Consider the following 27,497-nt stretch of genomic DNA (forward strand, 5'->3'; position numbering starts at 1 on the left):
GCACTCCTGGATGGCTTTTCTTCTCCTGAAAGATTCTGTGAGGCAGTCCCAGATTCGGAGGCCAGCCTGCCATCATGTCCATGAGACGTTCCGATCCACCAGGCCCTTCTGCTCATCCAAGGTGCGGGATCCAAGGTGTCAACATGGCTGGAGTCTAACTTCTTTTCAGAACCTTTGGAGAAAATCCCTGGAGACATCACTTTGTTCAGAGTCCTAGTGAAGCACAAACGTATGACACATGCCAACAATGCAGAAGGACTGAAGTCAACCACAGTCACCCCGAAGGACAGGCTGGTGCTGTGGCAAAGTTGTTGCTAAGCTCTACACAACAGTGACTCCCAGGTGTCTCAGAGCTCTTAAACCTGAGGTGGTGAGGAGTGCCACAATCCTCCTAAGCCCAGTTTGCAGAAATGATCTTGATTCCTCACCTCTGACACCTCTTGTTTGCTGTTTGGGAAGATAAACTCAGGCTGCCCTTGGTAACAGGGATGCCTCGCTGCAGGATCCTTGCAAGCCTTAACCTGCAAGAATCTCCCTTGTCCCAAGTAACTTTAGACAGACTGCTTATTGGGGATACCAAAGGCCTCAAAGAATGGGATGCAATACTTAGCTAACTGCCCTGAAGACTATTCTTCAGCGAGATCGCTGGGACTAGGATCTCACGTTTGGTTTTGTGGTTTGCTCAACCTGGTCTCTACCAGAGACCCTTTGTCATCACCACTGGCCATGCTGAGTTCAATCCTCACATAAAAGTCTTCTTGGTAACTCTCTTCCTGATTCTTCTCAACTACATTTCCCCACTATAATGTCCAAACTGCCCTCATACACCCCAAAATAGTCCTTACTAAAACATGAATCTCATCATGTTTCTCTCGAGACCCACTTCTTTCAGTAGCACTTTGTAGACTGCAAAACTAAGTCTCAGCTGCAGATTCTCTTCTGTCCTCTATTCCTATCCAAGATCGGATGGACAGACACCCCGGGAGACCAAAGACTCGGTGCTCCTACATGTGGAGATAATGTGGCATGACTCTTATTATTTTAAATGCTGATTGTCTTAGGGTTTCTATTGCTGTGACAAAACACCATGAGCAAAAGCAACTTGGGTAGGAAAGGGTTTGTTTCCATTATCATGCAGGGAACTCAAGGCAGGAACCTGGAAATAGGAACTGTTGCAGAGGCCATGGAGGGATGCCTCTTACTGGCTTGTTCCTCGTTACTTACCCCTCCTGCTCTTACAGCACCCAGGACCACCAGCCCATGGGTGGCACTATCCACAGTGACCGTGCTCTCCCACATCAAACATCAATGAAGAAAATGTACCACAGCCTTGCCCAAAGGTCAGTTTAGGGGGAGGGGGCATTTTCTCAATTGAGGTTCCCTTTTCCAAAATGACTCTAGCTTATGTCAAATTGACATAAAACTAGCCAGCATACCTATGGAAAACAACATGCACCAAATATTCGTTGAATAATTGAATATATTTGAATTTACCTGCTATTCAAAGGTATTAAATTGTGTGTGTGTGTGTGTGTGTGTGTGTTTGATTTACAGGTATGTACTACCATACCCTACTCAAGATATTTAATCTTGAAGCCACATTGCTAAGGATGAATGTAGAACAACCTCCCTCCTCTCTGTCTCTCTGTCTCTCTGTCTCTGTCTCTCTGTGTCTCTCTGTGTCTCTGTCTGTCTGTCTGTCTGTCTGTCTCTCTCTCTCTCTCTCTCTCTCTCTCTCTCTCTCTCTCTCTCTCTCTCTGTGCATGTGTGCACACATGTTTGTGTGTCCTGAGACCAACCAGTGGGGATAGTTTTGAGCACAGCTCAGGCAATAGAGGAGGTCTGCACTGGGAGTCATTAAGAGTCCTCATTGCTGGTGGCTGTTAAGCTAGGGCAGACCTGTGCATGCTTTTCTGGGTTGGTTTTTGGGGTTTTGTTTTTGTGACTTGGCCACTGTAAGGAATAACTTTATTCCTTTGTATTCAGTTGGCCTGTGCCTGGCCTTAGAAGGAGCTGGAAGGGAAAAGGGAAAAGGCTTTGGGAGGAGGCTGGAAAGGAAGGCCTCACCCCTTCCTGCCCTGTGCCCAGTGCTGATTCAGCGTCCCTGACAGGGATGTAATCTGCAGTAAATACACAAAGAGCCTGAGGAACCACCACACCAGCACACCAGGTCCTACTTCCTCATCACCTGGTACGATACAGCAGAGAGTGGGGCAGTCCAGGAAACAAGACCAAGTCTGCAGAGAGACACTAAGGATGCCGTGTTCCCAGTGCAGAAGACCAAGTCAGCAGAGAGACACTAAGGATGCCGTGTTCCCAGTGCAGAAGACCAAGTCTGCAGAGAGACACTAAGGATGCCGTGTTCCCAGTGCAGTTTCTGTTGGAGGCAACTGCATGGAAAGATACTATACAATCATTAAACCATGTCTACTAAGAATAGAAGGTCTGCTTAACAGATCACCATGGGGAACAGAGACAGGGAAGTGCATATAGAAAAAGACCTAGGACATAAGCAGTCTGCACATCTTAAGGATTAGCTTGTTCCTGCTGCCGTGGGGTGGAAACACCTGTTGTACTGACTGTTTCCCTCTGCTCTTGCTGTGTCAAGGGTCAGAGCACTCTTAGACACAGTGTGTTTCTTTCTCAAGCGAGGTTGTTGGCAACTGCTTGGGAACTCCTCCCCTACCTTCTGACTGGGCTTGGTCCACCCTCCTGGATGATGCACCTGACACATAGACCCTGTCCCTTATCTGAGTTCCTAAGGGACACCCCACCCCTCCCTAGGAGAATCAGCCTTCTGTTATGTAAGCAGCAGAGATGCTGGCCCTTTTCAGCTGGCTCTGGTCTGCTTTTGTGTCTTCTAAAAGGAGGTGAAAATGTTCCTTACTTCACAAGGCTATGTGAGGAAGAAAATGAGTTGCTATGTGCAGTGCCTTGCACAGAGTGCACACCCTGACACACTCACTGTCCTTGTAGGGTACGGCCGAACATGGCCCCCATGTCACACCATCATTGGTACAAAGTCCAGGACTTTTCTTGTCTGTGTGTGTGTGTGTGTGTGTGTGTGTGTGTGTGTGTGTGTGTGTGTGTGTGAGAGAGAGAGAGAGAGAGAGAGAGAGAGAGAGAGAGAGAGAGAGAGAGAGAGAGAGAGTTTGTATGTGTGTTTATGTGAAAGTAAAGCCTGATGTTGGATGTCTTCCTGGATCTCTTGAAACTTTATCTTTGAGACAGGGTCTCTCACGGAACCCAGTACTTAGGGTTATCTAGACTAACAAGCCAATGCCCTCCCTGGATCTGCTATCCCTGTCCACTCCATGCAACACAATTAAACCTGGCTGGGGTTTTGTTTGTTTCTGTGTGTTCTGGGGATCTGAATTCAGGTCCTCAGCTTGTGTGGCGGGCACTTCGCTAACTGAGATATCTCTCCAGCCTCACTTCATTTTTTGAGCCAGAATCTGCCACTTGGACCTGGGACTCACCAATTAAGAGGGGCTGGCCTTCCAGAAAACTCCAGGCATCTTCCTGTTTCTACCAGTGCCAGATTACAAGGGCACACCACCTTTCCTGGCTTTTCATGTGAGTGCTGGGGATCAAACTCAGACCTACATGTTTACCCAACATGCACTTAACCAACCAAGCCTGCTACCCATGCTCCCTATTACTATTCTTGAAGAGCAAAATAATAGTAACACCTCTGCCATGGGCAGCTATAAGAACAAAATGGGCAATGCACATGTTGGCCCTTACTATATATAGACTAACATAGAATAAATATGAGCAAGTGCCTTTGAAATTCCCACACTCCAAGAAGGGGCTGTCTAGATGGCTAGTTTGTTCAAACAAAGATGTCTGCCCCGCTGCAATAATACTAATGACAGTGTGTGTGCTCACCTATTCTGATCCAGTCCCATAACTTCCTTCAAGACTTGGCAAAGTCTTGGTGAAGTGCCCCATGACCACTCCAGCCCTTTCCTCCGTGCCCCTCTCCAGGCACCACAGGCCGTGAACTCCTGAACAGCAGCTCTCCCGACAAGCCTCAGACTTCTTCTAGGTGGTAACTGGCAGTGTCTCCACGTCTCGTGAAAGCCTGAGAAGCACAGACTGCTCTGTTTGCTAGGCCCCATGGCTGGTGAAGTCTCTGGTCATATTTAGAAATCACTCAATGAGCACTAACAAGTTGAACATAGACATTGAGCCCTGAACAGAAAAGCAAGAGGCTAAGGAAGGAATAGATCCCCCTGGACCTGATTACACTGTTTTCCTTCCAAGAACCAACTAGTAGCTCTCTATACCCTCTTCTATTTAACCTTATAATGTTAGAAACCTGCCATTAACCTGCCCTGGACTGCAGTGTGATCATCTTATGCGTGTTTGTTGGGCATCTATTATGGACCAGGTACCATTATAGGTGAAAGGAAATCAACCCCAAGCAAAACAGAGACCCCCTCTTTCACAGAGGTACAATCCTATTGAAAACAAAGACCACAAACACACAAAGCATGTACTTGAGCATTAAATAGTAGGGAGGCTATTATGGTAAACAAAGCTAGGGCAGGGAAGAGAGTCACAGAGCCAGGAAGGATGGGTGACATTTCCAATGGGGTGGCCAGGAAAGGCCTTTGTTGTGGCTTGAAGTGTGTCACCCCTGAATTAAGATGTGGAGTCCAAGCCTCAATCTAGGAAGAAGAACTCTTTTAAAGATAGTCTTTACATACGTAATCAAATTAAGACGGCTCGGGATGGGCCCTAATATAACGGATGTTCTTCTAGCATAGACATTTGGAAACGGACACGGACAGGAAGGAGAGCACAAGAAACTTCTGGAAAGCAGAAGACATGATGCCTCTGCCTGTCGAATTACACAGGAGACAGGAGGATTACGACAGTCACATATGACACAGAGGACAAGGACATCTAGCTATAGACCCTCAATTCCAATTCTTCATCCCACAGCTAGACCAACTTTCTCCCCAACAGAAAGGAAGTACTAAGACAATTTTTTTTTTAATGTGTTAACTCCTATGACTGTCCTGGGAAGGCTAGGGGTGTGGCTCAGGTGGTAGAGGGCTTTCCTAGCATGCCCAAGCCCACCACTTAAAATGGGCATGTTGGCATGGGCCTGTAATCTCAGGTCTTGGGGAACAAAGGCAAGATGATCAGAAACTCATCATCCTCAGGCTACCCAGAGATCCCAGCAGCATCAGCTACACGCAGCCTTGTGAGGTTTTCTGTGGGTTTTTTTTTTTTTTTTTGGTAATTCTTTTAATTTTGAGAGTATAATACAATTATATAATTCCCTTCTTCCCTTTCCTCCCTCCAAACACTCCCATATACCCCTCTTTGTTCTCCTTAAAATCAATGGCCTTTTTTTTTCATTAATTGTTAGTGTCTGTGCTTGTGTGTGTGTGTGTGTGTGTGTGTGTGTGTGTGTGTGTGTGTGTGTGTTTTCAGGGCTGACCATTTGGTGTGAAATAATCAATAGGTGTGCTTTTTCTTGGGAATACTACTTCTGCTCTTGGCATTCCTCAGTGGTCTGTAGTTCTTTGTGAGGACTGAGTCCCTGGCCCATGTTTAAGCAGGCAGTGATGCTGGTGATGCTGGTGATGCTGTTGATGCTGGTGAGACTTTATGGGTGGAGCGTCTGTCACTCCTAGAAGACAGTCTCACAGCGACTCTCTAATCCTTTGGCTCCTACAATCTTTCTGCTCTCTTTTCTGCCATGTTTCCCGAGCCTCACGTATAAGAGTTGTTTTGTAGATGTAGCCGCTGAGACTGGACCCACAGCTCTCTATTTTGATCGGTTGTGGGTTTCTGTAGTGGTCTTCATCTGTTGCAAAGAGAGGTTTTCTTGATGAGGGGCGAGAACTGCACTTCTCTGTGGACACAGAGCAAACAGAGTGCAGTTAGGGATGAGGCTGGTTTAGTCAGGTGGTGGCTGTAGGTTCTCCTCCAAGATCCACGACGTCACTAGCCCCAGAGAGTGGCCTGGGTTTCCGTCAGTAGGCATGGCTTTCCTCTTGTTGATCGCATAGGCTTTTTCTTTGTTTGTTTGTTTTTGTTTTTTAGAAACAGGGTTTCTCTGTGTGCCCTGCCTGTCCTGGAACTTGCTGTGTAGACCAGGCCCAAACAAGATCCTTCCAGTTCTGCCTTCCAACCACTGAGATTACAGATGTGTGCCTCGTAGCCCAAGTTATCCTCAAACTCACTCTGTAGTTGAAGATAAGTTTGAGTCCCTGATCTTCCTCCCACCACCTCCCAAAGTCTGGGATTAAAGGCCCAGTTTGAGAAAGTTGTAATCTACAATGTATTCACTTCACGATGGCACAGGATACTCATTTGCAGGTAACATGCTCTTTGCTCCAATAGTAACTAAGACATTTGCGACACCTGGTGGACATATGGTGGTCCTGCACACAATTTAAGTAAGAGTGTTCGAAAGGGCCTGGTTAAATCAAAGGACACAAAGGAGCACTGTTCTAAGAAGCCTGTGCCAGCTTGGTGAGGCAATGGCTTTGCAGTTTTACTGGGATGTGGCCCTAGGGGGTTACTCTCTGTTTTTAGAATGTAACACACTTCTTTTCTTCTTTGTTACATACTGATGTCTAGCGGGTAAGTAGCCCAGCTGGAAAAGGTCGCCTAGAAGTTGTGAGCACAGAGGATAGGTCGGGTCCAGCTTCGGCATCTCCCATCGCACCACTCACCCTCTGAAGGTATGAAAACACCTGCTGGGCTCCCTGGAGCTCCATCTGCCTGCATCCTGCCAAAACCTCGCCTCTGGCTGCTCCCTGACTCTAGCTACACCCTACTGAGACACATGTAGTCCCTCCCGGCTGAGAAACTCCACCCGTGAGCTACACAGTGTCCTATCTCTGTGGGCACTGAGTGTAGTGTCACAGGGGTGGCCTTCCCTGTCTGCATTCTGTGGCTCTTCATTGAAATGACTCTTCTTCATGCCCCCAGTTCTCAGTCCCTGGATGCCTGTCATGGACATTTGGCCTGTTCTGTCTCCTGACCAGAGTGGACCCCTCCTGACAGCCAGGCAGCTCATTTCCAGCCAAGTGAAGACATCTGATATGGCCAGCTTCCTCCAGACTCCAAACCTGTCTCCATGTGCCCAGGTACATATGGTAGGAGTCTGTGTGACTATTGGAAGGGTCATGGTAGAGGACAGTTTTCTGCCCAATGTGACACTGTGAGCCAGCATAAAGATAACCAATGACATGCTCACCTGAGGCAAAGAGCCTGTGGAGCTGTTGGGGTGCCAAGGGAGCCCTTTCAGACTCTTCCCAGCATCCTGGTGTTTATCTGTCCCCAGAACTAGTGGCGATCACAGCACATTCCTGAACACCATTGTGAAGGTGAATGGAGTCACTTTCCTGGTGGGTTCCCACAGCCACACCTGAAGTCCAAGGGTACCATTAGCCCTGTAAGGCTTGGGAATAGAGTCCCCACTTAGAGGAGACCAGATGAGGCTCAGAAAGCTGTGCTCAGAGTATACTCTCATGGGCTAGGGTGCTAAGAATCTGTCCTGCTCCACCCTGCCAGAGCAGCCAAGCCAGAAGCACAAAGTTTACACCCGATGGAGGCCTTTCCCCCTCCCTCCTCTCCCCACAAAGTGACTTGACAGCAGGGCGAGAAGGGAGAGAGCCTCAGCTTCCATCCTTCAGGCACCCAAACCAGCCCAGTGCTTGCTCCTCCAGGTCATTTGTTCTTTGGTGTAGGTGGGGTTTGTGGCCACCTCTCTCTCTCTCTCTCTCTCTCTCTCTCTCTCTCTCTCTCTCTCTCTCTCTCTCTCTCTCCCTCTCTCTCAGACAGGGTTTCTCTGTGTATCACTGGCTGTCCAGGAATTCATTTTGTAGACCAGGATGGCCTTAGACTCCGAGATCCCCTGCCTCTGCCTCCCAATGCTGGGATTAAAGGCGTGGACTACTGCTGTTGGTTGCTTTTACTCTTTGCTCTTTGGGGGGTCCTCCACCCAGCTCCCAAATAAATCACACATGGAGGCTTATTCTTAATTATAAATGCCTGGCCTTAGCTTGGCTTGTTTCTTGCCAGTTTTTCTTAAATTATCTCTACCTTTTGCCTTTGGGCTTTTTCCTTTTCTTAGTTCTGTGTATCTTACTTTCACTCTTACTCTGTGGCTGACTGTGTGACTGTGTGGCTGGCCCCTGGCATCCTCCTCTCCTTGTTCTCTTGCTCTTTCTCCCTCTCCTCCATGATTTCTCTTTCTATTTATTCTCTCTGCCTGTCAGCCCTGCCTATCCTTTCTCCTGCCTCACCATTGACCATTCAGCTCAGGTGTTTTAGACAGGCACTACTTCATAGTTGAACAAACACAACTTCACAGAGTTGAACAAATGTAACATAAAAGAATGCAACACGTCTTTGCATCATTAAACAAATGTTCCACAGGATAAAAAAAATGTAACACATCTTAAAGTAATATTCAACAACAGACCACCATGCTCTGCTATGGCCACACTTTTCAACAAGGCCTCAGGTCCCAATGCTACCCAGCCTCCATCTAGAAAAACCTGCATTTTCCATTGTGCCTAAAGGTCACTAAGGACCTAGGACAAAGCAAAAATAGGGCCTGGAAGCCAAGAGACATCCACAAAAATGGGGATAAACAGGCATTTGAGAGCAGCAGATAATGAGTGGGGCTCTGTCCCTTCTCTGGCCAGCAGTATCTGAACATTTTGTCTTCAAAGAGTTCTTCTATTTTGGAGATGCCAGATTTGTTTGGATCCAAGGTTTGCTGTTATGTGACCAGCCAAGGTGAGATGGACAGACAGGAAACAAGGCATCCTTCCAAGTGACAGAGGTGGTGGACTTTGTAGCCAGGTGTGGTGGCTTATACCTGTCATCCTGGAACTTGGGGGTGGGGGCATGCTGAGGCAGGGGGATTGCTGCTTGTTCAGGTCAGCCTGTGCTACACAGTCCCAGACCTGACTGTGTAACAGACTGAGACCCAATCTCAAAAATTAATTAAATTAACTAAATTAAACTTTCTGCATTTCTTAATTGTACACAAAGCCCTTTCAATGTGGAGCACATTCCTTTTTGACATGCTATTTCTCTTTTCTTAAAAAAAAAAATGAGTTACTGGTCTCAGAGATTTCTATTACATTTATTTATTCATTCATTCATTCATTCATTTTGGGTGCATGTTGGGGGTGAGGATGTGGGAGTCAGAGGACAACTTTCAAGAGTGGTTCTCTCTCCTTCCACCATTTGGGTTCCAGGGACTGAACTCAGATTGTCAGTCTTTAGCAGCAAGCGCCTCACCTGATGAGCCACCTCACTGGCCTGTAGAGATTTTTTTTTTAAGTGAGAGAAATCCTGAAGATTCAGAGGGTCTCAGTAACTTCAGCTAGAAACTAAAGATAACCCATCTTCTTTTATTTGCTTTGTTCTTGGTTTTGTCTCATATTGTTTGTTTTGTCCTTTGTGAGACAAGATCTCACTCTGCAGCCCAGGTTTGGCGGGAACTCACTATGTAGCCCAGGCTAGCCTGGAACTTGTAGAGATCCTTCTTCAGCCGCCTGAGTGCTGACATCACAAGCTTGCAGCTCCTAACTCTTCCCTCCGCTGCTCTGATCATCTCACTCCATCATCAGTACTCCAGCTGAAAGACAGCTGCCTCGTAAGTCAGAAAACTTCACTTCTGATCCTTGCTAAACCATCTTCTCAGAAGTGCGACCTTGGGTACAAATCAAGTCATTTATCCTCTCTGGGCCCAATACATTCTACATGCAGAACCTTAGTCAGGCATCCAGGGCATAGGCTGGTGGGTTCATTCATATTTATTGATGACCTTGTTCATTCAGTAGTCCATCCACTGGGAATCATGAAAGGCAAGAAGACACAAGGTTTAATAAAACATGGCCCTTGCCTGTGAGCAGCCAGTATGACATGATGGGAAGCTCTGATTTGAGGGTTGGGGGAACCACAGCCAGGTCCTAGGTTTGTAGGTTTAGCTGAGTTTTTATTATTTCATAGTTTTGTCATCTATAGAATGGAATTAATCTATTAGTTGACCAACTATCCCAGTTTGCTTAGGCAGAGAGATTTCCCGGGGCACAGGAAATTTCCAAGATAAAACTGGTACTTTGAATGTAATTGGCCTCTATAATCCATAGGGAGTGGTGCTATTAGGAGTTTGCCTTTGCTGGAGTGGGTGTGGCCTTGTTGGAGGAAGTGTGTCACTGTGGGGGCAGGCTTTGAGGTTTCCTATGCTCAGGATACTGCCCAATGTCTCAGTTGACTTCCTGTTGCCTGCAAGATGTAGGATCTCAGCTACTTCTCCAGCACCACGTCTGCCAGCACACTGCCATGCTCCCTGTCATGATGATAATGGACCAAACTTCTAAAACTGTAAGTGAGCCACCCCAATCAAATGTTTCCTTTATAAGAGTTGTCATGGTCATGGTGCCTTTTCACAGTAATAGAAACCCTAACTAAGACAAAAGCCTAGAAAGTTCCAGGCAAACTAGGATGAGTGGATCACCTGAAGAAAAGATGAAGAGGGGCTGGAGAGATGGCCCAGTGGTTAAGGGCACTGATTGCTCTTCCAGAGGATCCAGGTTCAATACCCAGCACCCATATGGCAGCTAACAACTGTCTATAACTCCAAGATCTGACACCCTCACACAGACATACATGCAGGCAAAACACCAGTGAACATAAAATGGAAATGAATGAATGAATGAATGAATGAATGAATGAATAAGTAAATAAATAAGTAGATGGAAAGATTTTTTTAAAAAGATGCACAGGAAGGGCCGAATGCAATGCTGAATCTCAAAGCTGCCTTCTAAATTCAGCTCTCCTACATTATATATTATATAGTGTGTACTCCATCTGTGTACATGTGCATACACAACTGCTGATTTTCACACACACACACACACACACACACACACACACACACACACACACCATTCCTAGCATCATAAAGAGAAAGAACTTTTGTAGCTAGAGTTTTCCTGCCTGGCCCACAGTCAGGACAAATCTCTCTCACCTGCCAGTCCCACAGCCGCTCAAACCCGACCAAGTAAACACAGAGACTTATATTGGTTACAAACTGTATGGCCGTGGCAGGCTTCTTGCTAACTGTTCTTACAGCTTAAATTAATCCATTTCTATTAATCTATACCTTGCCACTTGGCTTGTGGCTTACCGGCATCTTCACATGCTGTTTCTCATCATGGCGGCTGGCATTGTCGCTCTGACTCAGCCTTCCACTTCCCAGCTTTATTCTCCTCCTTGTCCCGCCTACACTTCCTACCTAGCCAATGGCCAATCAGTGTTTTATTTATTGACTAATCAGCAACACATTTGCCATACAGAACATCCCACAGCAAACTTTACATGAAAATACAGTTTATCTAAGGGAATGGGAGGGTAGGTTCAAGGGAGCTGGGGAAACCTGGGGGTGGAGGCGTGAGCTGTATCAAGCGAGGGATGTAACTCAGGGATATTACATTTGTTCGTTTGTTATGTTTATTTTACAGAGAAACTGAAACACGATTGTAGATTGTGCTGTTCAGAGTGTCTCAGGGACCAAGTCCTCAGCGTCCTGAAACTGACGGGTTCCGTGTGTTTCAGGCGCCCTCTTGTGGCTAATGTGCTCAGAAGGCCTCGGAGCCGCTTGAGCTTTGCAGGGATAAAGTGGGCGTAAGCGCCTCCCCACCCAACGCGGATAGCTTGATTTTGCCCTTATTCAATCTACTTCTTTCCCTACCAGCTCTGCTCATGTGCATCCGATTCTGCCGTTCACAAACTAGTTCACTGTCTTTTTGACTTTTCATAACCTCAAGAGGAAAACGCATCAAAGGCTGTACGAGATGCGTTTAAGGAAGACTGAAACCCTGGAATTTCTGATTGCACAGGGTCACAATGTGGGGTCCTTTGCTGCTGTAAGCCTGCAGCCCCCTTTTCCTTTGTTAGGTATTGTTTTGCAGGAGACCATAGATTTGAACTAGATGCCTGCACCAGGCCAAACCCATCCAAACCATTTGCTAAGTTATAGTAAGTGATTTTTAGCTAATTGCAGAGGCACTGTAGCTAGTTAACTGAGCTGTAAGAAGCTAGTAAACCTGTAACCAATTGATGGGTTGACTGTCTAGGTTGGAGCCAATCAAGTCTTTTCCATGCTTCACTCTGTCTCTTGGATATGCTGTCTGATGATGTTGCTAGCATTGACAGAACCTGTTCTGGGGTGGAGGGATCCTGATTCTGGGAATCATTGTTACGTGGGTTTTTTTGTTTTGTTTTGTTTTGTTTTTGTTTTTCAGATAAACACCATTCAGTTAAACTTGTCAAGATTTCTTGTCGGTTTGCTTGTGTGCAATCATGTTTGTGTATGTGGTGTTAGAGACAGAATCCAGGGCCTCTCAAATAGCAAACTGATGAGTTATAAACCCCCAGCCCTAAGGACTTTTTATTTTTATTTTTTATTTCTTAATGTCTGGGAGAGAAAAAAAAAATTACTAGAGGCATGGGTGAACCGGGGAGTTTGCATGTGAAATGTGCAGCTGGGCTGGATTCTAGCTTGCTGCTGGAGTAGAAGGCCCCCTGCTGTAACTACTGAGGTCAGCTAACAGCTGGCCTGAGGAGCACACTGGGAAGCCAGGGGAGTATTATTGGAGTGCAGTTAACTCCCCTAGCTTGCCAGGCAATTGCACAGGACACAGGGCAACTACGGACATCAGCCCAGACTGCTAGAGTGATCCCATCTGGCACTGAGCAGCTGTCTGGTGGAACAAGTTTTGCAGATGACCTCCACCTCCTTGGTGAGCAGAGTAAATCAGTCTTTTTTTTTTCTCTCTCTCTCTCTCTCTCTCTAAGAGAGGGTCTCATTCTGCAGTCCAGACTGGTCTGGAACTCACCATTTAGCCCAGGCTAGACTCGAACTTACCATCAATCTTGTGTCTCAGCCTTCTGAGTGTTGGGATCACAGACATGAGCTACCACGCCTGGCTAGGACAGTCTTTAAAACAATAAAGGGCCTCTGAGGTTTGGCTTGCCTGTTCCTTGGGAAGGCTTTGGTCTCCTCTGCAGCAGCTTGGTGCTGAGACAGTAGAAAGGATAAGTGGCTCTCTGCACATGAGCATGCACACGAGGAAGCTTTGGAACTACCCAGCACCTTTCCTCCTGAAGGACAGAGTGAGAAAAAAAAAGTTACTTACCCACAAAAATCTGTTTCCTGTTCCAAAGTGGAGGCTGTGAGGGTTGAAAAGGGGGAATTTCATTTATTTCCATTTATTTCAGCTGTTTTAATGAACCTTACACACAGAGAGAAACACACACGGGCCATTTGGAGGGCCCAAGTAGATGATGGCTTTGGTAATGGACAAAGATACTTATGACCAGGATAGGCTGGGACAGTTGTGGAAGGCAACTGTGTCCTCCACAGAGAGCTTTCAAGATGAGGCAAGCTTCATCAGAGCTGAACACACCATTGCCTCTGGATCCCCCATTTGGTTCCTGTCCAGATCAGAGGTGACCAGAAATGATGGCCATCTGTCCACTATTTCTTAGGCTCCAGCTGGGGCCAAGCAGGCCTGGCATGTCCCACCAACCCTGTCTCAACCCTTAGGGCAGAGAGCCATGCTTGCCTGCCTCTCCTTCTCAGGTTGTGGAGGCTGTGTGCAGGATCACTTAAGTAACAGAATCAAACACTCATTGACAATCTCCAGCAGTAAGCACTGGACTATGGCGCTTTGCGTACAGTATGTCAGAGAATCTTTCTCAGTGCCGTGGAACAGACTGCCATACTACAGAACTATAAGCCAGGTGGCTTAAACAACATGTTTTTTTTCCTGAGTTCTGGAGGCCAGTGAGTATAAGATTTGGGGGTGTGGCAATGCTCTGCTCTCTCTGAAGGCACTCAGGAAGTAGATCTCTCTTGGTTTCATAGAGTTTAGCATTTAATTCCAGTTTTCAAATGGCATTCTCCCTGAGCGTTTGTCTATCTCCAAATTCCCCTTTTATGAAGACATTAGTCATGCTAAATTAGGGACCCATTGTATTCCAGCAGGGTCATATCTACAGTGACCCTGCAGGGAAACACCGTGGGTCTTGAGAGTTAGGACTCCAACACAGGGTTATTACAGATACCCAACTGAATCAAATAACACCCCCCACCAACTAATAAATAACAAATCTCAAGCCTCAAGGAGTTACATAACCTAGCTGGTCAGAGGCCAAGCTGGCACTGGAACCCAGGGCTGTATGATTCTAGAGTAGAAATTTTTTCAGATCCCAGTGAGCAAGGGGTTCACCTGAGGGCTTGTCTGGTCAGCCTGCTGTGTCCCCGTAGATCTTCAGGGGTGACTGCTCTCAGGTAGGGCCAGAGCGTGTGTGTTTCTGAGAGTTCTACTGGACAAAGCTGTTGGTCCAAGATGGCACTGAAACTGCTCCCCCAGCGATGGCCACTGTGCACGGAAGTTACCTGAGAGCCCCAGCGATGGCCACTGTGCACGGAAGTTACCTGAGAGCTTGTTAATTATTCTTTTAAGCAGACACTGTAGCTCATTCCCAGAACTTCTGATTTGGTCAGTCTGGGTGGGACCCAGGAATCTACTGTAAACAAGTAGATCCTGAGCCACATGCTCATCAGTCGCACTTCCCACAGATGGGGTCCTCTGCCCGTGTCTTGGGATCAACTAGGAAGCTTCCAGGAGCCCTGAACTGATGCCCGAATCCACCTTCAAGGAGATTCTCATTCTGGGAGGTATGCCGTAAATCATTTGTTATTTTATTAAATTATCTATTTTAGGTTCTTGTTGATGCTCAAACCTGTACAAAAATTTGAGATCCCTGACACAATGCCAAGCCTGGTAAAAAGCTACCAGAGGCCTGCTTGCGGAGAAAGTCAAGTGAATTGGAAGTGCCTTTTCCTTTTGGACAATAGAACTCACTGGTTGCCACTCTGCAGTTCCTGGCATCCGATACCAGCTGGGGGAGGAGCCTGCCTCACGCTTGCTCCGTGTGCTGTGTGCTTTGTCAGGTGGTGTGCGGCTCTTCCTGAGCCTTCTAGCAGTGTAGTACCCTGTTGCTTCGGCAGGTGTCAGTGTGGTCAGGAAAGTGAGCCTGCCAGATCCTGAAGCTTGGGCAGCCACAGCTTAAGAGAACAGGAAATAGCTGTAAATAACCATAGTTCCCAACTGGACCAAGATGCGGGTCCTGTAGCTACTTGCCAGGTCTCCCACAGATGCTGTGTGAGAGGCAGAGGCCCCCTTTGCAACACAGAGACAGGACCCCAAGCAAACCCTACCATGCTGAACAGGTCCAGAGCCGGTTCATCATGAACCTACTGAGATCCAGTGTGTGGATCAGGGAAGGGAGAAGTGGTCCATTGTGCTTCCTTGCTTGGCATTTTGATCTAAGTATGCCCAATACTGGTGTGTGTGTGTGTGTGTGTGTGTGTGTGTGTGTGTGTGTGTGTGTGTGTGTGATATGAAACAGAAATGGGTGTGAAAGGCACAAGACCAAAAGCTAAGTTGTATACAGTGTGCACAATCACCAGAAACGGAATGTGAGCATGAAAAATTTAGTTCTCACTATTGCCTGGCCAGAAATATTCTATGTTGTCAGGAAATTTAAATCTAAAGAACTCTTAAGAGGTCACTCCAGAGGAGAGGCTCAGAAGTGTCTTTAACTTAGCACGTAAGATCACTCACTGCCTTACGTTGAAGTTCACATTTGAAGGAAAAGAAAAAACTTAGAAGTTTTCTCAACTTGACATCAATCCTAATCATTTATGTGATATTAAGAATAGTGACTTGGGAGTGGGGTGGGTAGAAAGATGGCTCAATGGTTAAGAGCTTCAGGCAGCTAGCTTGCAGGTACCTATAATTCTACCTCCAGAGGTTCTGAAACCTCCAAGAGCACCAGCATGCATGCGCACACAAACATATATACATACACACACACACACACACACACACACACACACACACACACACACACACACACATATATATATAATTTTTTAAGAATTTAAAGAATGCTGAATTTTTATTCCATGGCATAAATATACCATATAAGAATGTACACCCAAGATATAGGAAACAAACCAGTGGTGTGGGGTCAGATAGTTACTACATATTTATGATTAGCTATCTACCTTCCTATTTTAATAACTATATATAATTATGTATATATGATGTCAACTATGGACTTGGTTGTGATATTTGTCAGCTCATTTTACATTTTTAAAATGATTGTGATTTAATTTCTCATTTTATAGCCACTTTCATTCTTCCCCCATCCGCACATTAAGGTTCTGTCTAGGACGAATGAAATATAAAAGCAGTATCTCCTACAGCAGTGGTTCTCAACTTCTAGGTCACAACCCCTTTGGAAGTCAAATGACCTTTTCATAGGTGTTGTATAGCAGATATCCTGCATATCATATCTTTGCATTACAATTCATAATAGCTAATTACAGTTATGAAGTAGCAATGAAAACAGTTTTATGGTTGGAGGATCACTGCAACATGAGGAACTGTATTAGAGGGTTGCAGCATCGAGAAGGTTGAGAACCACTGTCCTATAGGAACTTTCTTGATGAACCATGGACATACATTATGCACTTCCACTAGCTAATCAGCAAGAAAAGGAAGAAAATGCTCAGGAGAGCCAAAGCTGTGGAGAGAAAGAGAGCTGGAGCCTAGCAGGCTAAGTGAGCCGGGAGATGAGCTGCTCCCAGCAGTCGCTAACTAGAAGCAGTAAGCAAGTGTACAGTCAGACACACAGAGCCTGTGGGAGGATTTTTTAACTCTCTGCTAGTCCTGTCTCCGAGAGCAACAGAAGCATTTGTTTAAATTAAGTCTTGCTTAAATTATAAGAAGATGAGCTAATTTTCAGTGTCAAGAATTCTTGGATCAGAGCCACGAGGTGGGGGAACACTCCCTACAGTACTGGTAGGGTGGGAGTGAGTCAAACATTTGGCTACTGTGGATTTCTAGGAGGCTTCTGGCATGGCCCCATGTTTAAAACAGTCACTCTCTGAGGGTCAGCCACTCCATCAATATTGCAGAGCCAAGGCCCAGCCCCATGACATATTCAGCATCTTTAAGGGAATCCAATTTCTAAACCCCACAAAAATAAATGTGAAGAAGAAAAGGTAAGAGCTAGAGGGGTTTCTCTGTGAATGGCTTCCTCACTACTCTCTTTTTAATTGTAGCTTTTATAAAGATCTTTGGGTTAGAAATCATTTTTTAAAACAGGCGATCTATAAGATTTAAAATATAAGGTGGGTATGGTGGCAGTCACTAGGTGGCTGGGGTACAGTCAGGAGGGTCAGAGTTCAAGCTCATCCTAAGCTATGTATGGACTTTGAAGGGAGCCTGGGCTACATGAGATGATGTCTCAAACAAACAAAGCCTAAAAATTAAGACAAAGTTGACCCTTCTTATATTGAAATATCCCAAACAGACAGACACGGATAGAAAATTGGAGTCTCCTGGCATTGGAAACTCGATAGCTAAACTTTTAAATTGATAGCATAGAGTTTAAGTTGGCCTATCAGAGGAAAGGAGAGGGCAGAGATCACAGTATCTAGTGGTCTGGCCTCCTCCTCTAAAGACTCTCAATTCCTTTGTCCCCTGGAAACAGCTCGTAGGGGGTCTCCAGGCCCTCCCAAGCATCACCAGCCAATTCAAGGTCTTGGTTAGATGACTTCCTTCATACCCACTTGCCTAGCTGTGCTTCTCAGAAAATACTTAGAGGCTGAGACAAACCAGATTTTTTTTTATTTTAAATTTTATTAAGAGGTAAATTGGGAGTTGGAAACAATCCCAACTTAACTTTCACAATGCTGTCACTAAGTGGCCACAAGTAATTTCCTGAGAGCACAGCCACCAGATGACAGTGAGCAGAACAACAGCCTGTCGTGGTCAGCAAAGCTCAGAAGGGCCAGCGATGCAGCACCACCACCCAGCCAATCATCAGTGTGCTCTGCTGAACCTTACGTGGGAGACCAGAGTGTACAGATTGGTGCCATTTGGGTCAGAACTGCCTGAGCAGCTTCTCTATTGAATTTTCAGGATGAACATAATCATTGAAAGTTAATGATGATGATGATGTCTAACAGAAAATCACTTGCCTGTGTTGATCTCAAGTTGGATCAGGTGCTGGGGACAGTTCACCTGGTGCCACTGACTATTCGGGGTATCTGAGTGCCACGGGCGTGAGCATTCCTGTTCTTTGAATTCCTGCAGGCACATGAAGGGAATGTGGACATTGAAAGGCAACTGGACCTAGTTCTTTAACTCCTTACAAGCAGTGCAAAGGTTGGCATACTTGTTGTCTTAATTGTCAACCCGGGGTGGGGGTGAGGTTGCTTAGACTCACCCAAGAGACAAACCTCTAAGCCTCTCTGTGGGCATTTCCAGAGAGACTTGACTAAGTAGGAAGACCAGTGCTGAATGTGAACATCGCTCTTCTATGTGCTGGGGTCCCAGACTGAATAAAAAGGCAAGAGTGAGTTGAGTGCCAGCATCCATTGCTCCCTGCTTCCTGGTGGTGGAGGCAATGTGGCCAGCTGCCTCAAGCCCTTGCTGCAATGGTGGCACACACCCTCAGACTGTGAACCAGAATAAACCCTTCCTTCTCTGAGTTGATTTTGCCACAACAGTTGAGAAAAGTGAAACAGTAGGGAAGTGGCTCCATGTCTGAGGCCCTCCATCTACCCACCTGTTAGAAAGGGAGGAAGGGAGGGACTGACTATACTACGCAGGGCAGGTGAGACCAAAGTGGCTGATGTTGTAAAAGGGCTTTGCATTGCCTCCACAGATGTAATAGAATGTGTCGTGCAAATGGAAGATTCTCTACCCCTAGCACTCTGAGACAGCACCTCCTTATCACAGGCTAGCCCCAAACTCCTGATGCTCCTGTTACCACCCTGTATTACAGATATACAGCCTCACCTGGATCATTTGTGTTCTTTTGAGACTGGGTCTGGCTATGTAGCCCTGTCTGGCCTGGTACTCACAACATTCCTTCTGCCTTGGCTTCCTCAATGCTGGAACTACAGGTTTGAGCAACCATGCCTTCAATGTGATAGGTGTGATCCCATTGTCGAAGCAAAAGGCAGGAATACTTAAAAAGCCTGTCAGACTAAACGCGCTTCACAGCTCTCTTGTTTCTGGTCTGAACGTCAAGCAGCTTCTTGCAAAGGCAGAATGGCTGCTAAGCATGCAGCAGCAGTGCCTGCATGATGGAACCAGTGCACACAAATGAATGTCTGGAAAATTCCGGCCAGCCTGCAGAGTGCTCGTCACCTAAGTTTTCATCCCAGTGAAGTCGATGTCCGGAGAACATCGCCAACCCAACAAAATGCAAGTCTCCTTCCCCTGCAATGGGGCTTTGTCCTGATATACCCCATGGTGAGGTAGAAGTAGGCTAACCTGGAAATGGGTGAGAAGCAGCTGACAACAACAACAACAACATGCACCTGAGAGGAGGGCTGTGTCTCCTGGTGATCACGTGGTCAGCTGGGAGCCGGGGGCTCCTGCTGTTGCTCAGGGTCGTGAAAGATGGTGTGACCTGTTGCCAGGCCTTTTTTTCCCACCATCATTAATTCCAGCTGCCATCTGGGAGGGACAATCTGTTGTCATTGCTTGCTCTCTGGACAGATACTTTTTCCAGTTTACTGATTTTTTTCTATTGATTTGTCATCTAGCCCAACGGTAGTTTTCTGTTTAGTTCTATTATACCTTACTCTAGTCTTAAACTTTCCAAGCCAATGGGCATCCTTTCTCTCCTTGCAGTTATATTTTTCCTTATTGAAAACAAACAAACAAAAAACCAAAGAAAACAACAACAAAAATTTCTTCATGGGTGAAATAAGAAAATAGTTTCCAGGGATAGTAAGTAAAACAGCCTCCAAAGCTTCCAGACAGAGAACACAGGGTGATTGGGAAACAGAGGACCCATTGGCTTTGATGCTTCTTAGACCTTTCAGATTATAAAAGTAAGCACACATATTGTAGAAAGCTGATATAAAAGGGACAGAACGGGAAACAGAGAAAAGACACTGCTCCACATGAACAGGATTTCCTCCAGTTCATCTTCATAGCTCTAATCATTCTGCCATTGTTGTGTGCCCATGCTGGGTGGGTGTGGCGTAGCAGGTCAGCACCGTCAAGCAGGATGGTGTGGCCTGACTTCATGTCTGTTTCTTCAGGGTTTCCAGGGGCCTGTTTAGTCCACCTCTGTGTCAGAGTGTCTCATAGACATGCCTGACCCTTGTCTCCAGGGCCCTTTCTGTGTGGGTCGTTGGCTGACAACCATGTGGCTCTCTGAGTCACACAGAAATCTCTATTCCTATCTTACCATAAAAGCAGGAGTTGGGAGGTGGCTGGGTGGGTGAAGTGTTCCTCTGCGTGCATCAGTTCCTGAGTTTGTTTCCCCATCCTAAAAGCTGTGTATCTGTAATTCAAGAGCTGGAGGTAGGAGACAGGTGGATGGTGAGGGACTCACAGGCCAGCCAGCCTAGCTAAAAGGTCAAGTTCAGGGTTCAATGAGACCACCTCAGATAATAATAAAGTGAGATAATAAACAATGAGAAAGATCACAGGGTGTTGGCATCTAGCCCCTACACCGAATGCAAATGCATGTAACACACACACACACACACACACACACACACACACACACACACACACAGATATAAGCATATAGTCACCCAAATGTAGCCAGTCAGCAGTGGATAAAACAATTCCCTCTGTCCTGCCCAGCAAGCTCATGTTTTTCTATAAGAAGGAGAGAAGGAGAACATGAGCTGCTCTTTCAATCCTTGTTCCAATGCCATGGAAACATGTTCCCCAGATTCATTTCTGTGAAAATATCTCTGTAGTCTCCTGGGCATGTGCCCAAAGGACTCCATAGCCTACCACAGAGATACCTGCACGTGCATGACTATTGCCACTCGATTCACAATAGCAAGTAGATTGAATCAGTCTGGATATCCATCAACAAATGAATGGCTAATGAAAATGTGGTCCATACGCATAATAGCATTTTGTTCTGCTGTGAAGGAAAACAAAATTGTCAGGGAAACCAATGAAAATAGAAAATATTATATTAAGTGATATAGCCCAGGCTCAGAGACACAATCACTGCTTGTTTTCTCTCAAATGTGAATCCTACCTTCTAATTTTAATGTGTGTGTTTATGTGGGGCTGAGTGTGGGTAGAGGTCAGGAAATTAAGAAGGGGCCCTGAAGCGTGATCCCAATTAGTCTTAACAATAAAAACCCAGAGTCAGATATTAGGGTGAAACCTGAAAGATCAGAGAAGCAGAGCCACCACAGTCACTTCTTACCTCTATGAATCCTCAGACGACTGGGGGCCTAGATCCTGTCTCCACCCACCTTATATTCCTGTCTCCACTTCCCCATTGTGCTGGGATTAAAGGTGTGAGATCCCAAGTGCTGGGATCAAAGGTGTGAGCCACCACTGCCTGGCTCTGTTTCTCTTTTAGACTGGTTCAATCTTGCCCAGGGCAACCTTGAACTCCTGATCTTCCTACTTCCTCCTCCCAAGTGCTGGGATTAAAGGTGTGTGCCACCACTGCTTGGTCTCTATGGCTAACTAGTGGCTAGCTCTGCCCTCTGATCTCAATGGCAAGCTTTATTTGTCAGAAGACAAACAAAATACCATACAACAGGATCCATTCAAGGGATAAAAAGAAGTTGCAAGGGAGGGAGGGAAGGGCCATGTGGTGGTTTGAATAGGAATGGCCTCCGTGTGTAAATGCTTGGTCATTAGGGGATGGCACTACCTGGGAGGGTTTGGTCCTGTTGGAAGAAGTATGTCAGTGGGGGTGGGCTTTAAGGTTTCAAGGACCCAAGCCAGGTCCAGTGGCTCTCTCTTTACCGATCTAGATGCAGCATTCTCAAATACTTCTCCACACCATGTCTACCTGCATGCCACCATGTTCCCACCATGATGATAATGGGCTAAACCTCTAAACTGTAAGCAAGCTCCCAGTCAAACGCTTTCCTTTTGCCATGGTCATGGTGTCTCTTCACAGTAAGAGAACAAACACTAAGACCGGCCATAAGAAAGACACCACCTGAAGGTGGGAAGTGAACTACTGGGGTGGAAGGATACAAGTGGGCGGTAGGGAAGACAGAGATGGGGAAGAGGAAGGCTGACCCACACAAAGGGATGCACAAAGATGCCATAAGGAAGCCCGGCACTTTGAATGCTAGCTACTACACAAAATGGGCATCTCTGTCGTTGAATCAGAGAGAAGGAAAGAGGTTATTGTTCCCTCTAAATTTTTCACACCTGAGGGGATAGGTGCAGGACAGACTATAGCATCATTAAATATATAGAATGTAGCAAATACCCGGATCCCACCCAAAAGACACAGAACTTCCCACTGACTTTGGTGGCCTCTCTGCTCACACAGAGGGACCCCCTTTGTTTCCCCTGGTGCCTAGCCCTCCTCTTCAGCCCTTTAATGAGATGGTCTAAACATTTGTACATGGTGGAGCTTTGAGGACAGTGTTCATAGTGGGGAAGGCAGAGCAGTAAATAGCCAGGAAGGGCATGGCAACGACCATCTTAATGCCAGGAAAATTCCTCAAGGTTTCCCAAATTGTGTTAATATTTTCTGTCCATCTTTTTTTTTTTTTCAAAATAAAGGCAAATTTTTAGATCCATGTTTAAAAATAAGTTATGCCTGGTATTTTCCATAATGTGAAAGTCATCAAGCATATGTGTGCAGATCACATTTTTTCACCATCCTAATGAGGAATCTGCTAAATTTATTGAGAAATTTATTGGCTGCTGTCATTTGTTTTAATTTAGGACAGAAACTCTAAAAATGTTTAAGACCATTCATCTTTTAAAATGTTAAAAACATATTAAGTGAGATAACCCAGGAGATTAAGACAGTAATCTTATGACCTGAGAAGTTACTGGTAATTAAATGTGTGGCTGTGTGAGTATACATATATAATATATTTTATACATATATATGTAAATGCTATGTAAATATAATTATGAATTTTTCCTTTGGGGAAAATAAATAGATTCTTGGTGTAGCAAGCCTTTGATTAAAAACTTCCTGAGACATTGGTGTAGATGAATTTCTAAGCAGTCTTAATAAATAAAAAACACAGATCCAAATATAGAAATGAAAGCCTTAGCAAGATCAGGGAAAGAGGGAAAGCCACCAGCCAACCTTACCTCACCAACTCTGCAGCTCCCAAAGAGCTTCTTCCTGTATACTCATGTTTATATGCCTTTTCTGTTCTGTTCTCTCATTGGCTCTCTTAGCTGAGCTATGTCACTTCCTCTTCCTACACAGCTCTGTCACTTTCTGTCTGTACAGGCCTCCAGAACTCTATGGTTGGTTCTGGGATTAAAGGCGTGTGTCACCATGCTTGACTCTGTTCCATAGTGTAGCCTTGAACACACAAAGATCCTGCCTGCTAAGTGATTGGATTAAGGGCCTGTGCTACTGCTGCCTGACTTCTTTGTTGACTTAAAATGACTTGCTATTTCCTTTGATCTCCAGGAAAACTTTATTTATTAAAGCACAAATAAAATATCACCATGTTTCAGCACAAATAAAACATCACCACATTTCCCCTTTTTTGTCTAATAAAAATAAAAAATAATAAAAATGTTATAACTAATATATGAAAAACTATATATAATAAGTACAATAACTATATATAATATATACAAGCAATAAATACATCAACAATGTCTATTTTTATCTTCTTCTTGGTAAAAATAGCCATTTGGACAAGAAACTGTTCTTGCCTGGACTGCTTGACAAATGTTGTATCACTGGACATGCAGGACCCATAGGAAGGTGACCACTGAACTTTGCAAGGCAAAATGGTCCTTCAGATTACTCCTTCACAGAAGAAACTGCAAGACATTCTACAGGACACAGGAAGACACAACTGAGAGACTCTAGGCCTGTAGGCTGAAGAATGGATGCCCCAAAGTTGCAGAGAAATTTTTGGGTGACTATCCAGGCAGCCAGCTATCTCTGTCATTCTAGATTTTTTGGAAGTTGCTTACAATGTACTTCCTGTTTACTTAGGTAATATTATATCCTTTCGGGGTCTTTGATGTAGTTGAAGACTAGATAGTTATAGTTATAATTTTCCTTGGTTATGATTAAAAGATAAATTAGATATGAAACCTTAGACTCACCAATATAGGATAGATAGGATATCTTCTTTAATTTTGCCAAATACAAATAGACTAGATATTATAGTTCTTGCTTGATAACTGTTTTGTTATATGTAATTTTATTATGTTGAAGTTAAAACCTTTTGAATAGAAAGAAAAGGGGAAATGATGGAGTCTTCTGGTTTTGCAGATCCTTGGCTCTCCTCAGGCGCCTGCCCAGCCCCTGGCAGTGTTTTGAGTGTGTGGTTCCTATTCTTGATGCTCCATTGGTCCCTTGTGTTCATCTGGAATTGCTGCACCAAAGTCTTCCAGTAGCTTAAAGCGCTCGGGTGCCCCGTGAAAGATAAACGGCACTGGTTGGCGGCACTGGTTACCGGCGAAAAAGTCACGAGCCACAGCCACGATTACTAGAGTTACAGAGAGCTTTATTAGAAAGGAAAGAGGGGGACGGGGTGGGGGTAGCCAGGCCTGGCGGGAGGGAGAGATGGCAGGAGCAGAGCAGAGAGCAGTGAGCAGAGAGGGAACAGAGAGAGAGCAGAGAGAGCATGGGGTCCGCATCTGGCTTTTTTTTTTTTTTTTTTTTGGTTTTTCGAGACAGGGTTTCTCTGTGTAGCTTTGCGCCTCTCCTGGAACTCACTTGGTAGCCCAGGCTGGCCTCGAACTCACAGAGATCCGCCTGGCTCTGCCTCCCGAGTGCTGGGATTAAAGGCGTGCGCCACCACCGCCCGGCTCGCATCTGGCTTTTTAAGGCGTGTAGGTAGTCGCCAGTGCACACTGATGAGGTAAGACTCAAGACCTTTTGCTTAACTTCTGAAGTGCGCATGTGCAGTCATACAGCTGGAGTAAGGACAGAATCCTAACACCCTGAGCATATTCTGAGCTATTTGAGTGATTGTGGAGAGTCAGCTCACAAGAGTGTCCACATGTGAAAGTTTTGAAGCAGAAAAGGCCAGCAACTGGCTTAGTAACTGTTAAGCAGATTCTAAAACTGACTGTGTTGAAGGGAGTGAGTAAAGTGAATGTGTTTTGTTGACACGGCTCAGTCATGCCATGGACCCCAACACTGGGATGGCAAAGTCTTTCCCGAGTGAGGCTCAGAGGCATGGCAGAGCTTTTCTCAGAACTGAGTATGAAGGTTGGCAGTGTGTGCAAAACAGGTCCACCATAGCTTTCACCCCTGGAGGTTTGTGACCTGAAGACTGCTCCCCCACAGAGGCAGCTTCTACTGAGGTCAGCTAAACCTGCCTCCTGTTCAACTCTGTACCATTAACCCTGCTCCTTGGTTATCCATGGAATGCAACAACTCACATCATACATGTTTGTATGTAGCTGTATGTAATAAACAAGCTGTGCATCTGGGGTACTGCACCTTCTCTAAGAGCCCAGACTACCTGATCCCAACACACACACACACCCGCTGCCTCTCTCCCTCCTCCCCGTGTGTGTGTGTGTGTGTGTGTGTGTGTGTGTGTGTGTGTGTGTCTGTCTGTCTGTCTGTCTGTCTGTCCGTCTGTCATGACTTCATTTCCTCACCATTCCAGTCAGGGTTCCAGTACCCAGGCTGTGTGAGGACTTGACAATGAATCATGGGACATTCTAGCCAACTTGTTAGTATTGGTAAAACTGTGCCTGTGACTTCAGGGCACATGAGGCCTTGGATTTACTTTGTAGGGAGGCAGTGGAGGGCCTGTCTCTCATTCACATTTGCCTGCTGTACTGCCTGAGTGCCCATGCTCCTGTTACTCTTCGGAAAAGAGAAGCTCCTCTCCCCACCTGCCCCACCCCTTTGTAAGTCCCTCCCATCCTCTGGGTCCCACACACCTCTCTGTTTTCATCCAGGCATCAGAACAATTCATTTGGCTTTCTTGTTGATCTCTCCTCTGAATCCATCACAACCATAGTCAATGTCACTCACTATTTATTAAACGTGTATTGATGTGTATGTTAAACACCCTCCCCCAACCCAGGCATTTATAACCTAGCATCTATCTCATTGTTTATTGCCTTGTAGAGTTTAATTTCAGCTGTGTTGTGTTCACCTCGGCTGTCCAGCAGAACGCGCATCTTCTACATCTGAGGCTACAGTTAGATGCATGGTGCCCTGTACAAATTTAAAAAGGTAATTCATTTGATTAGAACTCAGACAGTTCTCAAATGTCAGTAATAACAGGATGAATCTTCCTGGCTTCTGGCTGACCCGGGTCCAGTTCAGTGCTTACATTGTAGGTCTAATATAAGGACGTATCATCAAATATTTGTTGTAATCTCAGGTATTTTTTTTTTTTTGTGTGTGTGTGTGTGTGTGTGTGTGTGTGTGTGTGTGTTTATTTATTTTGTTTTTATGTGTATGGATAGTTTTACCTACATGCATAGAGGCCAGAAGAGGTCATCAGATCCTCTGGAACTGGGGGTCACAGATGGTTGGGAGGCACCATGTGGGTGCTGGAAATTGAACCTCGGTCCTCTGGAAGAGCAACCAGTGCTCTTAAACATTAAGCCATCTCTCCAGCCCCTAATCTCAGTTTTTACTACAGTGATAATATAATCTATCTCCCAGGGATAATATAATCTGTCTGAACATGTGTGAGAATTAGAATAGGCATTCTCCAGGACAATAAGTGTTTCTAGGACAGTCACAGGCAAACTGAGATGTAGTGTCACCAATAAAAAATAAATAAGAAGTGCTGGGCGGTGATGGCACATGCCTTTAATCCCAGCACTTGGGAGGCAGAAGCAGGCAGGTCTCAGTGAGTTCGAGGTCAGCCTGGTCTACATAGTGAGTTCCAGAACAGCCAGGACTGTTACACAAAGAAATTCTGTCTCAGAAAGCCAAAATAAATAAATAAATAAATAAATAAACAAACAAACAAATAGATAAATAAATAAATAGATAAATAGATAAATAAATAAACAAATAAGCTTTTGCGCCAACCAATTAAGGTGTCTCGTTGGTGCTGCTCTCTAACTACACAGGGCAAATGATGACACACTGCCTCCCAGGGGAAGTCATCTGCAAGGACTGTTTCAGTGTTCACATGGTTAAATTCAGGGAATCGTGCGTCCCAATGGTCACTGTGTTTCTCATTTCTCAGCCCTTTAGCATTATTGTGAAGACTTTCCAAAATATGTCTCCCTTTCCCTGTGAGACGCGTCCCAATGGTCACTGTGTTTCTGATTTCTCAGCCCTTTAGCATTATTGTGAAGACTTTCCAAAATATGTCTCCCTTTCCCTGTGAGAGGCTGTTGTTGCCTTGCAAATCCTCCCAGCTATGCCTAGTTCAGCCCTGACATTCATCACTAGCATTTAATATCCCAGCA

At 45.5% G+C, this 27,497-nt stretch overlaps 1 long non-coding RNA gene across 1 annotated transcript; it reads left to right on the plus strand.

Moving 5' to 3' along the window:
- The first annotated feature begins 5,464 nt into the window (after nt 1-5,464).
- On the plus strand, nt 5,465-14,740 carry LOC128111049 (uncharacterized). The gene is made up of 3 exons (XR_008218450.1): nt 5,465-6,710; nt 6,961-7,118; nt 14,642-14,740. It is a non-coding gene; the product is annotated as an uncharacterized LOC128111049 (long non-coding RNA).
- The last annotated feature ends 12,757 nt before the right edge of the window (nt 14,741-27,497 follow it).

Source organism: Peromyscus californicus, unplaced genomic scaffold (genome assembly GCF_007827085.1).
Source record: "Peromyscus californicus insignis strain IS unplaced genomic scaffold, ASM782708v3 Scaffold_15__1_contigs__length_86483966, whole genome shotgun sequence".
Taxonomy (NCBI): Eukaryota; Metazoa; Chordata; class Mammalia; order Rodentia; family Cricetidae; genus Peromyscus; species Peromyscus californicus.